The 16,903-nt window shown below is 39.4% G+C and overlaps 1 protein-coding gene across 4 annotated transcripts in view; it reads left to right on the top strand.

The window, feature by feature from the left end:
* GPC3 (glypican 3) overlaps nt 1-16,903 on the top strand; it is a 446,037-nt gene that overhangs the window by 32,337 nt on the left and 396,797 nt on the right. The gene's annotated exons all lie outside the window — the stretch shown is intronic.

The raw sequence follows: 16,903 nt of genomic DNA, 5'->3' as shown, positions 1-16,903 counted from the left end.
TGCAGCAATGAAGACCCAACACAGCCAAAAAATAAATAAAAATAAAAATTAAAAAAAAAAAAACAAAAACCTCCCAGTGAGAGATTCTGGTTAAGGAAAAACATGGTTTTTAGAGAAGCTGCATTACAATCTTTGGAAAGGTGGGTATTGTCAAAAATCATTGTCTAAGGACATTCTGTTTACCTGTATGTAAAGGATGAAATCTCTGAAGAAAGAATAAATGGTACTTTCCCTCCATTAGCCCATAAAACTTGTTTAAAAAACAAAAATGTTTACTTAAATACCAGTTTTCTCCGGGAGTTAGTTGGATATTTGTGGAACATGCACAAGCTCTTTCTGCCCACTGGGACAATTTCCATTTAAGAGGGAAAAACTGGCTTAATGGCCCTACATTTTCTCATTTGTGTGAGTGATTATCCTTTCTCTTTTTCTGAGTCTCAGTTCTTATTATACCTGTGTATGACTGTAAAAGATAGCTGTTGTGGTGTTGCCAGAATGGGTAGGAAATTACATTTCTCCTTATTAACTTGTAGGACTGTCATAGCTGGATGGGGAGTATCTCCCTTGATTCAGAGACCCAGCTAGGAGGATGACGGTAGTGGTGAGAGCAAACACTTATATAGCATTATGTGCTAGGTACTCTTTTAAGTGTTTTACATATATTAATTCATTTAATCCTCACAATAAACCCTAGGAAGTGAGTAGTATTATTAGTTTCCCCATTTTATGGATGAAAACTCAAGGCACAGAATGGTTAAGTAACTTGCCCAAGGTCACACAACTAATAAATGGGGAAAGTAGGATTTCAACCCAGTTGGCCTGGCTCTCAGAGTGTATGCTTTTAACTACCTCATTATGCCACTTCCTGTGAAAGAAAGTTAATTATGGATATTGGGGCTTTCTTCTATCCTTCCTTAAGCAGATGGAATCAGCTGCCTTTTTCTTGTCCCCCAAGGAGAGAATTGGGGTCAGATAGAAAAATAACACTTCTGACTACTTGACATTCGAAATCTTTAGATTTATGGCACCTTTATAAGAATTAACCTGTTTGAATTGTAAGGTGGGTTGATTATAGTTTCTTTTGCATATTATATTGAAATACTTAGAATAAGCTGAGAAAATTATTCAAATTAGCTAATAAAACATACATTCACAACAGTTTCTTGGGTCAAAGCCTCGGGATGTTGGGTTGATTATATGAAGTATAATACAGAAGCTTGAAGTATTTGTTAACCTATTTATGCAGTCAGACTCTTGTGAAGAGTTTGTTGAGACTAACAATTTGGCAAAAGAATGAATAATTTAAGCTCATTTTAAAAATACATGTACCATTCATGTACTTCTTAGATTGATTTTGGAGCTGATCTACTAGCTGAAAGTAGGGTGATAAGAAGTGATGTGACATGAGAATCTAGTTGAAGTGGAGGGCTGAATCTTACTCTATGGGCTGTGGAGGGGCTTTTCTAGAATGGAGTATTTGTGATTTGTTTCATTCCCAGAATAACCAAGCCCACAGATGTTATCTTACCATTGCCTGGCTGGCTGGGGGTGGTGGAGTGATCACGCTGGTATTCTAGCGTGAAGAGTAGCTGACGTGGCTGTCTATCTGAGGGCCTTGCATGTCAGCATTCACATCTCTGTCCAGTTCTGCATTTTGCATGTTGTGTTTTCTAGTTCTGGAACAGCATAAGACTAAGAGAGAAAGGAAGTTTTGACAAGATTTTGATTGGATTAGCTTCCAGATATGGCTGCTATAGAATGGAAGCTGAACGCTTGTCATGTGAACAGAGGGTAGGGAGTAGGGGGGCAGCACCTACTCGTTCTCTGTCTCTCTCATACACACACACACACACACACACACACACACACACACACACACACACATATACATATAAATATATTATTTCTCAAATTGTGGGGGCGGGCAGAAGGACAACCCTAGCAAAGGAACACGGAGACAACTAATGTCTGAACGCATTGCCGGTGCCTTCTACCTTGTCACCATATGTACTCATTCTTTATCTTGTTTCATTCTCTCTTCTTATTCTTTTCCTGCTTCGCTCTTAGAAAACATAAACCCCATAAGAACCAAATAAAACATGGTCCTAGACCTCAAGACAATTATGCCATGTTTGTAGAGACATTGCCCCAAATCCTTTCTGTAGGATTGTCTCCTTGTCTGGAGAGACAAGACTAAAATCAGGGACTGCTACAAGATGATGTATTACTGATTGCTGAGAAAAAGAGAGTATCCATTTTTTTCTTATAACTACTTAGTAGTCCAATGAATTTAATTGGCGGACACAGTTGCTTTTTCCCTAAAATACACCCCCTCCCCAAGATTCTGGTAGAACAAATTGTTGAGAAAATTGCTCCAGTACTTAACTCCTGTGAAATTTGATGTGAGCTGTTTTCACCACATGAAATTGAAGATAGCTCATCTTGATATTGGCCTAGATCCACAATCTCTTTAGGGTTCCTTCACTAGTTCACATTGGGGGTATTAAGCAGTGAGTGCTTTCTGCAAATATGTGCACAGTTCCACGAGCAATCCTTACTGCCTCGATTTGGAGTTTATGTCTTCGTTTGCAGGAAGCCTTTGCCCTCATAAATGAGCCTGGGGCCCTTTGCTACAGTAGTTGGAGTGCTCTATTGCTAACGTTGTCTTGATAATGATTGAAGCATTTAAAATAGTTGTTCTTTATTTTCAATCTTTGCATTGCCTCGTTTCCTAAACTTAATTTACTTTGATGCGCTTAGTAAAATGGGGCAGCACAATCGTTTTTTGTTTCTGCTTAATTAATTCTTTTTTGAAAAACTTCGCTGAAAGTAGATTTTCTTCTCTCTTTTTCTTCTCCCCTACCTAATAATGATGATGATAATAGTGACAGTTATATTAAGTGCCTACTATATGATGCTTACTTTTACATAATTATCTCATTTAACTTTCCCAGCAGCCCTATGAGGTCCATACTGTAATTATCTCCATTTTACAGATGAGGAAACTCATTGATGCCACAGCTTCTTCCAAGCCATCATGTGATATGGTTTTCCTGTTCTTAGTGTGCTTGAGGTAAAACAAAATTAAGAAATTGTAGGATTTGTGGTCCTTGAGAAGAAAAATGGGATAGAATTCTGAGTTTTTCATCATATCTCCACCACCTCTACACTTTCGAGCCTTGAGTTCTGTTTTCCTTGTAGAATTTCATTATAACTTTCAACCTTGTACCATCAGGAAATATTAGGCGTATGTCCGGGTTTTTTCTGTACGTTGGAGGATTCCAGTCTTCCCCAGGGTACCGCTGACTTTGAGTGAGAACAGACTCTTCAGAATGCAGCAACACTTTGCTTTTCTGGAAGTTGTCTCTCTCACAACTTGAACTTTCTTTATCAGAGAGGAGAAATGGTGGTTAAGCAGAAAACATCTCCGTGCACCTAAAACGACGTGGAGCTCCTGCTTTATGTACTTGTCTCATCTGAGAGCTCCTGGGTCCTTGTTCAGAGCCTACAACCGTTCTGAATTTATGCACAGTCTTTACAAGCTTGATTTTCTAGTTTTCCAGCCGGTAGTAGATAAGCAGTTAACTAGAAGGGCTTTGAAAGACTGCCAGAGGGAGGTACATATGAGCAGCAAGAAGCTAACGAGTGACAGAGTGGAGGACGTAAAAGTGACTCAAGAACTCACTGAATGTGGCAGTTGGGGGCATTTTATAGAGGAGTATATCCCTACCTGTCTCAGTAGCCCCTATGTTATAATAGATCCGACAACTAATGTTCCTAGTGATGGCTGTGAATTGATAAGGAAAGATCAAGTTATGCTCACTGTTTTTCCCTTAATATTTCCATTTTGAATGGCTCAAAATATTTTTGGTGCTTAAAGGCAATGGAAGAAACACTGGACTTGGAGTCAGAAAAATCTAAGTTCTAATTCTAGTTCTCTGTTTATGGCCTTTATGACTTTGGGTGGTTACTGTATTATCTAGACAGCTCATTTTTGTGGACCACTTCACCCCACGTGGGGCCAGGTAAATGATGCATTACCATTACAGACACAATCCCAGACAAAGCTGGACTTCATGATGTAATTCAACAACTTTTGCCCCATGTAGATGACTTTGAAGCAGCTCCAGTGCACAGGTGAGAGAGCACTTAGGCAAAGGACCCTTTGAAAGAGGGGTTTATTTTATGCATTCTTAGATGTGAAGCTGAGCTGTTTGAAATATCAATACTTCCAGGAGCAATCCTTTTTTCAGCTTCCTGAAGCTTCTCTTCCAAATATACCTATCTGGTATATTCTACACACAAACAAGAGGCTAGATCACGAAGGCGTTGTTGTGTTCCGGCCATATTTTTGTTGCATTTTCTGGTGCACGCTATCATGGCAGAGAGGAAGAAAAGCGCTATCTTCATCCAGCGTTGGAAGGCTTTCTCCTACCTGCTGTCTCTGGAGGAGATGAAGGGGGAGGAAGCAGTGTTGCTGTGCGTCTTCTCTTTCTCTGCTCCCTTATTTTCTGTTTCCATCTGCTCTTGGCAGTTCTTCTACTGTTTTTCTGTCAGATTCCTGTCTCTCCCACTCCCCCTAAATAAAATTACCCTTGGTTAGAGCACCCTTTTCCATCAGCTCAGAGCAATTTCTCCAGTCATTTCTGCTTGAAATAACTGTTTAGGGACACTATTCAAGCAGAGCTCTTTTCCTTCACAGTTAATATGTGACTGAATAATTGCTTGAATGTTGATAAACATGTTTTTGAGATTCAATCATTTGTTAATTTAGTTTTTATAATGTAGTGGGGATTTTAAGTGAGTACTGAGCAATTTTTCTCCATTTCATGCTTTTTCCCTCTTGACTAGTCTGACAGTTCTCCTGCCCATGCTGAGCCCCACTGAACTCCTCGGCTCAAACTGCCGGCCATTCCGTCACAACCCTTTCTTTTTTGAAAATAACGTATACGGGAGAAAATAATTACATTGATGTCTAATCAGAACTTAATTCATTTGCCAGGGCCAAATATAATGACATTAAACTGAATAGGAGAATTTTAGGAACGCAGACCGTGACCATGAGTGAGGTTATATATCCTCAAAAATGTAAATTATTAATCAAACCACTCATCTGTACAGCAAAGCTCTAGTAATCCCATTATAAAAGGGTGAATTTCTCATCAGAGGCCAGAAGATGCTGGCTTTAATTAGTGTACTTTTATGGAGTTGACTCAGAGATATTTTGGTTACAAAGTTATAAAAAATGTGATTCTTTAATTATTAGTGCTGTTGGAAAACCAACTGGAAACTGGGTGTTTAAAGTTATTTTGGTTTTAAACTAAGAACTTTCTGGATTTAATTCAGTTTCAAAATTCTGTGGCTTTAGCCAGAGCCAGAGGCTGGGGAGAGTTGTAAACCCTTCCTGTGCCCTCTATTGATTTAGAAGTCAGTCATTAGACCGAAAACTGTTTAATAAAAAGAGCCTACAAAAATGGCGGGTGTGGAGTGTTCTTGGGCCAACAGTGAGGTGAGGAGATTATGTAGATTAACTCCTTACCCCAGCGCGTGCCCCTTGGTTCAGTAGGGCTCTGAACTCCCCCCTATAGCTGCCGTTATCATCGCCCACCTTCTCACTAGTGGACCCAACAAAGCAAATTAAAGGACATTGTCCCTGCCCTCTAGAAGCTTCCAGGAAAAATACCACTTTTGCCCAGTGATTATTCCCCACCCCTCCCCCACCGGGATTTGTTTACTTTCTGAAAACATATGTTCCTTCTCCTCTTTCTGTCTCACTGAATTGCAGTACCTGATATTTGAGTAATGAAGCATATGTTTGAGAGATTTGAATTCTCCTGTCAATGAGTGGAGGTAGAAACAATTTTCCTCGAAGCTGGAAGTGGTACATAGAAATTAAAAACACCTTTCCTTCTATTGACTGGGAGATGCTTCCAGGGGCTGCGGCACACCCTCATACTCCTGCTTTGGCCTGTCTCCTCTTTCAGTCAGTCACCAGCTCTTGTTTCTTCCTTCATACTCCTCCCCATCTTTTCCCTACATTCTGTTCCCCTTTGCCCTCCCTGGGCCTCAGTTGTCTCACTGATCACATGCCGTTGCCTTCTAGCTCTGTTTCTCTGATTTTAGTTCCAGGCTCCCATCAGCTTACATCTAGACTACCTGCAAAGGCCGAATGGGGTTTCATGCCTTTAGTCTGCTCCTTTGCTTTCCAGTCCAGCAGTGGGGTGTAGGTTTAAGAGGGCAGGCTCTGGAGTCACTTGGGCTGGGTTTGAATGAGTCTTGGTGGCATAGGTAGAAGATGTGGAGCTGGTGTGGAGAAGAGAAAGTTGAAGGCTTCGGGTGACAATCAGAAACCTCCTCACTGAATATGTATTTATGTCAGGGAGAGATGAATGAAAAATGTCCTGTTCTGAAGTGTTTTACTTATATTATCTCATTTAGACCTCACAACAACCCAGCGAAGTTGGTACTATTATTAGCCTCATTTTATTGCTGAGGAAGTGGAGGCTTAGAGAGATTAAGTAAGTTTTCTAAAGTTGCACAGCCAAATAGATAAATGGCAGAGACAGGAATTGAACCCAGGATGTACAGCTCCAGGGCCTGTGCCCTTAATCACCATGTGTTTTATAGCTACTGTGTATTTTGTTTCATGGTCACAGACAATCTCCCCAGTTCTAGCTTGCTTTCTTGCAGGGGAATTCTATTATATTTAACTAAAAGCATTTGCTGAGCAAGTACCTAGCACGTCTGAAGGCAGGTTATTGTAGGGGATTCAAAGATAAAAACTACCTCACGCCTACCTTCAAGTAGCTCAAATTTCAGAAACTGAGACTTATGCGTGAGTAATTTTGGTATAAGGCATCCTATGGGAAATGCGGTAAGAAAAATTTTAGCAGGCTTCTAAGGGAATAGGGGTGGATCCAGGTTTTTTAAGGCTCAAAGCTTACACAGTTTGAATGTCCTCTTAGAAAAAGGAGACAAAGTGAAAAAACAAAATGCCTGTGGGGTTGGAAGAGATTAATTCCAACTAGAGGGTAGAGGTTCTTGGAGGAGATTGCCTGTATGAATTCTCCAGACAGACGTGGCTTTTGATCAAAGAGAAGGGCCGTTAAGGGAGTTAGGTAAATCAGTGCACATCTTTTTCTAAATTTAAATTAAAATTTAAACATTATTAATTGCCTCCTAGATACCAGTCTTTCTGGACTCCCTAGCTAGCGTTACAGTCATCCCTTTTGAAAGGCCAAAACATCTAGGCGAGAAGCAGAGGGGCATAGTGAGACGGGCATGCGCTCTGCCTTCAGGCAGACTGGAGTCTAAGTCCCAGCTCTACCACCTCCTCTCTTTGTTACCAAGAGCAACTCACTTCTCTCTGAGCCATGAATTAAAGAGGGTTAAATCCAGTGAGGACTGTGAAGAACTCAGGCCTGTGCTGCTCTATAGGAACCAAATGCATGGTAGCCATTGTTTTTGTTATTCCCTCTCATACATTTATAAGCATAATTGTATATGAAGTGTAATATCTGCTTTGTGGTACTCAATGTCACATATCTGGTACATATACATTTAAAAATGCTTTTCGTGCTTTAATATAATTTAATTAATATTGAAATGCTCTAATATACCCACTCATAATCTTGTCATTCAGAGAAAACTGCTAATAACATTTGTGTGTGTTTTCATTCTTTCTCTGTGTCTATGTGTATATTTAAGGCTAAATAGTATATGCTTTCTGCATGGTCCTCTAGTGGTCTGAATGAGTTAACGTAGCCTCTAGATCTAACTAGCAATGGCAGACTCTGATTTCATTGAGTTGATTAGGAGAGGAAGGAGAACAAAAATGATGAAATCAGGATGTTTATCGTGCTTCCCTCCTTTGGTTGAAGTTCTTTAGCATTAGTACTGGACCTGATTAACTGAAATGTAATTATCAGATTAGACCAGGTTCTACAGTATTCCCTCTCCTGGGATCCTGTGTTTTTTCTTTCTAGCACTTATCAAGTTGGTAGTGATATATGATGGTTATTTGATTAACGTGGGTCTCCTTTACTAGAGAATGATCTCTCTGAGGGTAGGGCTTATGTGTATTCTACCTCAACCCTGTATCTCCCAATGAGATAGTAGACACTCAGTAAATGTTTCAGTGAATACACACACACACACACACACATACACAATTAAAATAAGAAGTATTAATAGAAACAGGTTACTATCTCTTCCACTTCCTCTGCAATAACTACTGATACCACTATGACCAGATGGACAGAAAAGTTATAAGCTGTTGCCTACAGCATTTGCTTCTAGGTTTTGAAATCTATTCAGGTATAAGATCTTAAAAGTCTACAGATAGTGGATCGATGCTTGTGCATTGAGATGGAATGTAATAGAGCAAACTTTGTTTCAGGATATTGTTTTTATTAAATAAGTTTTTACTATACAAATGAGTGTACATGTTTATTAGATAAAATGAAAAAAAACACAAAGAAATGAAAAAGTAGAAAATAAAATGACCCACATTCTATCCCCCAGAGGATAACTACTATTAACATTTTAGTATCTAATCTTACATACTTTTGTTCAGTATTGTACATATACAGGTGTGTGTATATATATTTAAAAAGTGGATTACACTGCTCTTTCATGTAATATATTATAGCCATCTTTCCATGTAACGATTTCTATACTATAATAACAATAGAGTATTTAGAGGCCACCTACTACTTAGTCACGCTGTTGTCTCATATGTTATTAATCCAACCCTTTCTATTATTAGAAATTTAGGTTACTTTCAGTAGACCATAGCGAGATAAATAATGTCCATGTAAATATATTTATGCATATCTTTAATTATTTCCTCAGGATAAATTCCTGGAACTGGAATTGCTGGGTCAGAGGCTATGCAGTTTTTAAGGTTTCTCACATTTATTGCCTGTTTGACTTCTGTAACGTTGTATCTCTTTTCGCTTCCGCTAGCGATGTATGAATGTCCATTTTCCTGACCATTTGCTGTTTGCCCTTTTACAATAACCCCAGTTTAGGTGAAGAAATAGTACTCTGTTTTTTAATTTATTTTTTTACTTATTTATTTTTGGCTGCATTGGGTCTTCATTGCTGCGCACGGGCTTTCTCTAGTTGTGGCAAGCGGGGGCTACTCTTCATTGCAGTGCGAGGGCTTCTCATTGCAGTGGCTTCTCTTGTTGTGGAGCACGGGCTCTAGGCACGCGGGCTTCAGTAGCTGTGGCACGTGGGCTTCAGTAGTTGTGGCTCGTGGGCTCCAGAGTGCAGGCTTCGTAGTTGTGGTGCACGGGCTTCGTTGCTCCGTGGCATGGGGGATCTTCCCAGACCAGGTCTTGAACCCATGTCCCTTGCATTGGCAGGCAGATTCTTAACCACTGAGCTACCAGGGAAGTCCCCTCTTTTTTTATTATGAAAATTTGTTGGTCATTTGTACTTTTTATTTTGTGTTTTTTTCTCATTAATATTCTTTCATCATTTAAAAAAATTTAGCTGTTCATTGTTCTTATTGAGATGCCCTTTTCTTATTGATTTTTAAGAGCTCTTTGTATATTCAGGATGCTAACCTATTTTACATGTTATAAATTGCTTTTACTGATTTGTTAATTCAATTTTTATTTTTTATGGTGGTTTAAAAGAACCTTCAGTCAAATATGTTGATATCTTCCTTTGGCTTCCAATATATTGTTTGACTCTTTCCTAATAGATGTTAGCCTTAGATGAATCAGACATGTGTTTTATTTCCTATTCTGAGAGTATCTGTGTAAAAATTGGTAATAAAGTGTCTGAGTTTGTTTTCTTATGTGTAAGATAACACCTGATCTGCCGACTTGCCAGAGCTTCTGAGGATCAAAAGAGGTAATGTATATAAAAATGCTTTGAAAAGTTTAAAGGATGATTGTTGTTATTCAGTTGTCTTTGACACTGACCACTAGTCTGAATGAGTTCCTGTTTACTGCTCTCAGCATTGCCTTTTTTCCTCCTGGATTTGAGAACTTTCTGACCATTTACTAGGACATAATCTTGGTCTAGAGTTGCACTGGAGTCTGTGCTCTGGTAGCTGGAAAGGTGCTGGGAGGGTGGTGAAACGTTACCTGCAACCAGTCTCTTTGCGTGGAGCATGGATTCTGGGCATCCTTCCCACCTTCCCAGCTGGGAAAATGGGCCCTGGAACTATTCTTTGATGTAGTGTGTGTGTTTACTCCCACATGCCCCAGCCCTTGAAGGGTAGCTAAAGAAATTCATTCAGTGAGGCCAAGGCGCCTGTTCCTGTCCAACAGACTAGTAGGTGGGGGAAAACCCAGAAGCCTTCTGTCCACACTCCTGTTCCTGGGGACTGGAAAAACAGTACTCTTTCTAGCAATTAACATTTGAAACAGATACACTGGCCTATAAGATAAATCAGTGGTTTAGCATTGTTTTGTGGTACACATTCTGGGGGGAAAGCCTTTTTTTTTCTTTAAATTGTGAGATGACCAGAATTATCCCTCTAAATGCCAGCTTAAAAAAAATCAGTGGCAGGAAAGACAAAGTATCTCATGCATCAAAGTAATCATTAGTGGAAAAACAAAGTGTGTTCTTTCTGGCAATCTCTGCCAGAAGGTTGAGATGGCTGATAGTGGAAGAAGAGTCTTAAATGATGCACGTATTATTTCAAATATAACCTTGAGAGCTTTTGTTTTTGTTTTGATGGGAGGGAAAGATAGTGTATATTCAGATAATTTAAGCCTTCTTGAAGGTCAGAGGCCTCTGGAAAGTTGGTGAGGTTAGACATTTGAACTCATCTGGGTCACTTACATGAAGGAGAAGCAAGGTTAACTAAGTTTACTGAGAGTCTACTATGTGCTAGGTTTGATTAATCTTCCTAATGGTAGTGATACCGCTAGGTATTATTATCCCCATTTCACAGATATGGAAGCTGGAGCTAGGAGCCATTAAGCAATTTGCCCAAGGCCACATAACCAGTAAGTGGCAGCATTAAGTTTCTAACTTCAAAGTCATTGCTCTTTTCATTGAGCCACACTGTCTCCCTTGGAGGTAGACGATAAAAATAAGATTTGTGAAGTGATAAAAATGATCATAGAGAGTTTTGAGAAATAGAAAGTGCTCTTAGGAATCTGTACAGTAATGGAGAAATAAACAAAATGCCCCAAGAATGGCCCCCAAATTGTATTTGGCATAAGGATTCAAATTCCATTGATGTGAAACGATTCTGTGTAGGGACATACTAGGGCGAGTTAATTGTACCCCGAGTGTTCTATGGCAGCGCAGCAGCCTTTCCTGTTGCCTCATAAAGAATCGCACACACCCCCTTCAGAGTTCATTTTAGTACTTTTCAGCCTGACATCTAAAGGAACTGCTACTCTGATGAACACAACCTGGCCAGATGTTATTATTTTGCACTACATTTAATTTCTTCCTGCTAAAGATTTAGACTTCTTTTCCCTGATAAAGATCAGGGGAAATTGTCTGGTATTTACAAAATCCCATCCAGGCGTATCTGTTACAATGTTCACTTAGCAAAGTTTATTAGATTATTAGGGCTTTAAACCCTTGGGCTCTTTCGGTATTGAAATTAAAAAAAGAAAAACCCAAACATCTTCAACAAATTTAAGTGGCATAATTAGACCCTGGGCTTGTCTTACAGGCATTTTAGAAATATGAAAATGATTTAAATAGTATTTGCTTCCTGAGAAACTTGCTGAGTTTGACAGGGATGAAAGGAAGGCGGTTATGCTCCTTTGGTCTCATGAGTTAATGGGGAAAGTGATATCTGAAACTGAAATAAATTTGCTAGAGTTGTATGGTGAAATTACTCCCATAAGTAGTTAGCCGTATTGCACAGGGCCTCTCTTTCTTGGCCTAGTTAAAATGTGGGCACTACAGTGTTAGAAGAACACGTGGGTCTGTCATTTCCTTGCTCGTGAAATCTGTTGGTACTTAGAGGAAACACTGAACTGGACTCTCTGAGCTCTAACTCTTTGCCCATATCTACAATTCTAGGCGTATGAAGACCATAATAGAAATATTCAATATTCTCAAGGTATAATAAGTTATGGTTTGTACACACTGTAGTTTTCCTCAAGGGATTTCAGTGTGCTTTACGTGCAATAATTATATTTTCAAGCATTTCCAAGTTGAAAGTTAGTGGCACTCCTGTTATTTTCTCTTTTGTGTGAATGTAGACATGGGAGGGTTGAGATGGTGACCTGAATTAGTTAAAGTAAGGAGCTAGGAACTGATCTGGAGCTTTCGCTATATGAGGTACATAAGAGAGAGAAGCTAGACAGAAGCAGTCTAATTATGCTTATTTGTTTTGGGTAGTGGGGTGGAGTGGTACTAATTCAGGCACCAGAATTTTGGACCATTAGACTTGGCATAAGAAAGAGAGAGGAATGTTTAAGAACATTGACTGGAAGTGTTAATTACATATGCCAACTTGAGCATTCTATTCTATTGTATATTTACTTGGCATTAGACTAGGTTTTGAACAAATTATTAAAGCCTAGTTCTTCAGAGACTACGTTAGAAATGTCTCCCAATAAAGCAGGACCACAGTTGGCCTTTTCCTTCTTATTCTGAAGGTGGTCAGAAGCCCTTTATATGAAAACTGTAATAATGCAAACATATGTCTGTACATTAAATATACAAGCAATAAATGCTGAAATGGCAGAAGTGAAGGCAAGGCAGGAGGTAAATATTTTGTAAAAATTAATGATCTTGAGTGAACTCATTAACTGTGGCTCTGTTAATTTGAATATTGTGATAATTTGACTTGGACTGAAGTTGACTTTCATCCCCTTTATGAAGAAAGAATCTGCTAAACAAATTAACAGTGTATATAAGATTTGTAGGAAGGCATGTTTAACTTGCTTGAAGGACTTGAGCAAGCCTATTATTGGGGCTGCTAATTACAATGAGCTTTGCTTATTAAAGCCAACCTGATAGAACCTCTACTTGGAAACATTTTATTAGCAGTGATTTTGAGTTACTCTAGGTATGGAAAAAATAATAAAAAGTAGCCTACTGTTTAAGAGAATAGATTCTGGAATAAATCCCGTTACCTAGGGGAGCCCACTTAACCTCTCTAAGCCTCAATTTCCTCATCTCTAAAACAGGGATAATAAATAACAGGACCTAACCACACACAGTTGTTGTGAGAAGTAAATGATATGATGCATATAAAACTTAACTTAGCATAGTGCCTAGTATACAGCAAGTGCTCAATAAATGTTCGCTGGTGTTTGTTATTCTTGGAAAGTAGTTGTCAGTCACACTTCACTTACTTAAACTATCCCTTCCTTCATCAAATCAGACTAGTGAAGATGTTCCCAGACAACATCCTGTTTGTTGAGCTAGCCGCTCCTGAATTTGAATAAGAGGCCCTCTGGGGACAGTAACTTAATAAATTTTCCTACCTGTTCTATAGACCAAATATATACATGGAAGGGGATGATTACCAGGTTCAAAGTCTTTTCAGTTTCCCAGGAAGGAAATTCTAATTGAGCAGATATTATGTTATAAGCCTAGCTGACCATGAGTTGAGATTGTGAAGTTATTTTGGAGACTGGAACATACCAAGAGTTTATATGTCTGAATATTTTATGATAAAATTTCTAATATTATTCATTTCCTGCTATCCCATTGATAGTACATAAATTATAGGTGTTAGTTTTGAAAGAGAAATTGGTAAATACTGGTGAATATAAAACAGAATATAAATACCACTGAGAATTCTAACACCTAGAGATGACCATAAGCTTTCTGCCTTTCTGTCTGCATATATTCAAATACACACATGTAGATTTCCTTACAAAAATGGAATCATACTGCACACATTAAAAGCAGCGCTATTGATAAAACAGAGAGGGTGCATGTTATTTTCAGGTGTGCCTTAAAATAGGGCATTAATTTGTAATCATGAGATGGACTTGAACTTGAAAAATTGCATATAATTTTACATCTGAGAGTCCTTCTCAGATCTGTTTCCGTTGAGACCAGTAAAATTCAGCACAGAGAATATGGATTCAATTATCTTTATAGGTCCATTATAATTTGGAATTGTGTGTGTGTGTGTGTGTGTGTGTGTGTGTGAGAGAGAGAGAGAGAGAGAGAGAGAGAGAGAGAGAGAGAGAGAGAGAGAGACTGCCTGTGTATCTTGGGTGGAGATTTTTCCCTGTTGTGTGGTCTAGTGACAAGAGCGTTGGACTGTGGGTAAGAAGATATGGCTTGTAGCTCTGACTCCATCATGACTCACTGGATGACCTTAGGCAATTAATTTCATTTCTCTGGGCTTTCGTTTTCTCATATATAAAATGTGGGGTTAGACCAGATAATTTCCACAGCTGCTTGCAGCTCAGAGAGTCTGAGTTTTTTAAAATCAAAGTTGCCTGTCTGCCTGGAAGAACCCGAGGCTCTGTGGATATCTTCCTAAAGAGAGGACAGTGATGAATCTCAACAGTTTCTTTGACGCCAGATAGACCAAAGCTGTAATTTTTAGCCTATCAGGCATTTAACTTTTGAAAGTGCTAAATCCTCCATTAGGAATAAATGTGGAAGCTGCAGGTTATTTATTGTTATTTACACTTTCCATTCATAACTGTCAGCATCAAAGGCTCTGTCGACATAACTGCGTCAATGAGGTTAGCTTTAATCAGTTTAGTGGCGGCTAAGTCACAAATATATCAAATAGCCAGTCATAATGCAGGAATCCTCTAAAGCCTGACTGAATTATTTATTTTGTTATGATGAAAATGTCTGGGCTTTATTGGGTTTTTTTTGAAGAACTTGATTGGGCTTGAAGTCTAGAAGATAAAAGATCAGTGATTGCTTCTTAGATTTTATTCTGCCTGCCTTCAAGTCTTTTCATTTTTCACAAGCCGTTGTTAGCACTTTTAAGTCAAGTTGAGAGAGCTGTGATATTTTTTATCTTAGGGGTTTAAGCACGTGTGAAAAACTTTTACCTTTGATTTCTTGTCCCCCTTCTGACATGTGGAAGCTGTGTGACCTTGAACTAACCACTTAATCTGTTTGAGCCTCATCTTCTTACAGACTCTTTTTGTTTGTTTGTTTGTTTTATTTGCGGTACACGGGCCTCTCACTGTTGTGGCCTCTCCCGTTGTGGAGCACAGGCTCCGGACGCGCAGGCTCAGCAGCCATGGCTCACGGGCCCAGCCGCTCCGCGGCATGTGGGATCCTCCCGGACCGGGGCACGAACCCGTGTCCCCTGCATCGGCGGGCGGACTCGCAACCACTACGCCACCAGGGAAGCCCTGAGCCTCATTTTGTCTGTAAAATGCGGATAATCTTAGTCTTCTCTAAATCTCAAATAGTTATGAGACCAAAATAAGATAATGCTTTAATTGCCATACAAATGTATGATAAACTTATTATCATTAAGTTATTGCTATTATTTAAGCCTTCAGTAGGTACGTCTGACTTGATATAACAGATACCATGCTGAAAAATTACGTGGAAGTCAGTTTTATACATCAGAACTCTTCTGTGTCTTACATTATATCGATATATTACCACAGGAAATTTTGTCCTCCAGAGGTCATTAAAAAATTAAAGGATTCAACAAACTTAAAATATATTCAGTACTGAAGAATGAGCTATATTCAAATTAAACATGCATACTGCAAATCATTTGAAATACGGTGCTACAAATATAGCTCCAGAGACTCTGAAAAGGGAAATAATTCATCTTGATTCAAAACTGCTCAGGACCTTTTAGGGGATGGGATGAGGGCGGTGAGGGAATGGGTGGCTGGCAGTGGGAGGTCAGGGAGAGGAGAAGAACAAGAAGAAAAACATTTAAAGTATAGCTGTCCCTGAACAGTCCTCTCTGTGTCATCATAATAATGTCTGCACACTTATTCTTTTTCCAGACATCTTTAATACAGACGGTGAAACTATAGTAGAAATGTGCCTTTGTACTTACAATAAAGTTGTATGGGCTCTCTACGAATCACTTTTGTTTCCTTTTTTTCTACCCAGCCATTCAGAGGCTCTGGTTACCAGCATAGCAGGAAAGAAAAGAGATAAACAGTTAGAGCCAAAGCAAAATACAAAGGAAGCAAGATTGGAAAATGGAGAAGCGTTGGGGGAGAACATTTGAGTATAGTAACATGGTCACTAGTAGGAAGAAACTGTTTCAGGTTTACATACTGAATTATCTCATGTTTAACTTGAGTCACGGCTAATTAATTTTCATGTGCTAAAGCAAATTTGCGTGTATTGAGCATGTACTACTGAGAGCGGCATTTATTGAAAATTGAAGAGCTAGGCGGTTTTATTCCTGGTGTGACTGAAGCTGTGTTCCCAAGAATGATTCTTCAGCCTCATCTGATTGCAAGGCCCTTGGGAAGCTCAGCCCACAGAGAAGCGCCGCTGGCCTTGGAATCAGAACACGTAGGTTCCAGTTCCAGCTTGATCTTTCTTCTAGCTCTGGGACCTGTAACCAGCAGAGATCTTTTTTTTCTTTTTTAACATCTTTATTGGGGTATAATTGCTTTACAATGGTGTGTTAGTTTCTGCTTTATAACAAAGTGAATCAGTTATACATATACATATGTTCCCATATCTCCTCCCTCTTGGGTCTCCCTCCCTCCCACCCTCCCTATCCCACCCCTCTAGGTGGTCACAAAGCACCGAGCTGATCTCCGTGTGCTATGTGGCTGCTTCCCACTAGCTATCTACCGTACGTTTGGTAGTGTATATATGTCCATGCCTCTCTCTCGCTTTGTCACAGCTCACCCTTCCCCCTCCCCATATCCTCAAGTCCGTTCTCTAGTAGGTCTGTGTCTTTATTCGATCCTGTGGATCGGAGAGGAGGATGTCTGTCCCTTTCACTGAACTGAAGCTCCTTGAGGATCTTCTTTGAGCTCATCTC

This window comes from Phocoena phocoena, chromosome X (assembly GCF_963924675.1).
Source record: "Phocoena phocoena chromosome X, mPhoPho1.1, whole genome shotgun sequence".
Lineage (NCBI taxonomy): Eukaryota > Metazoa > Chordata > Mammalia > Artiodactyla > Phocoenidae > Phocoena > Phocoena phocoena.
The sequence above is the reverse complement of the archived record's forward strand: the minus strand, read 5'-3'. Positions and strand labels throughout refer to the sequence as shown.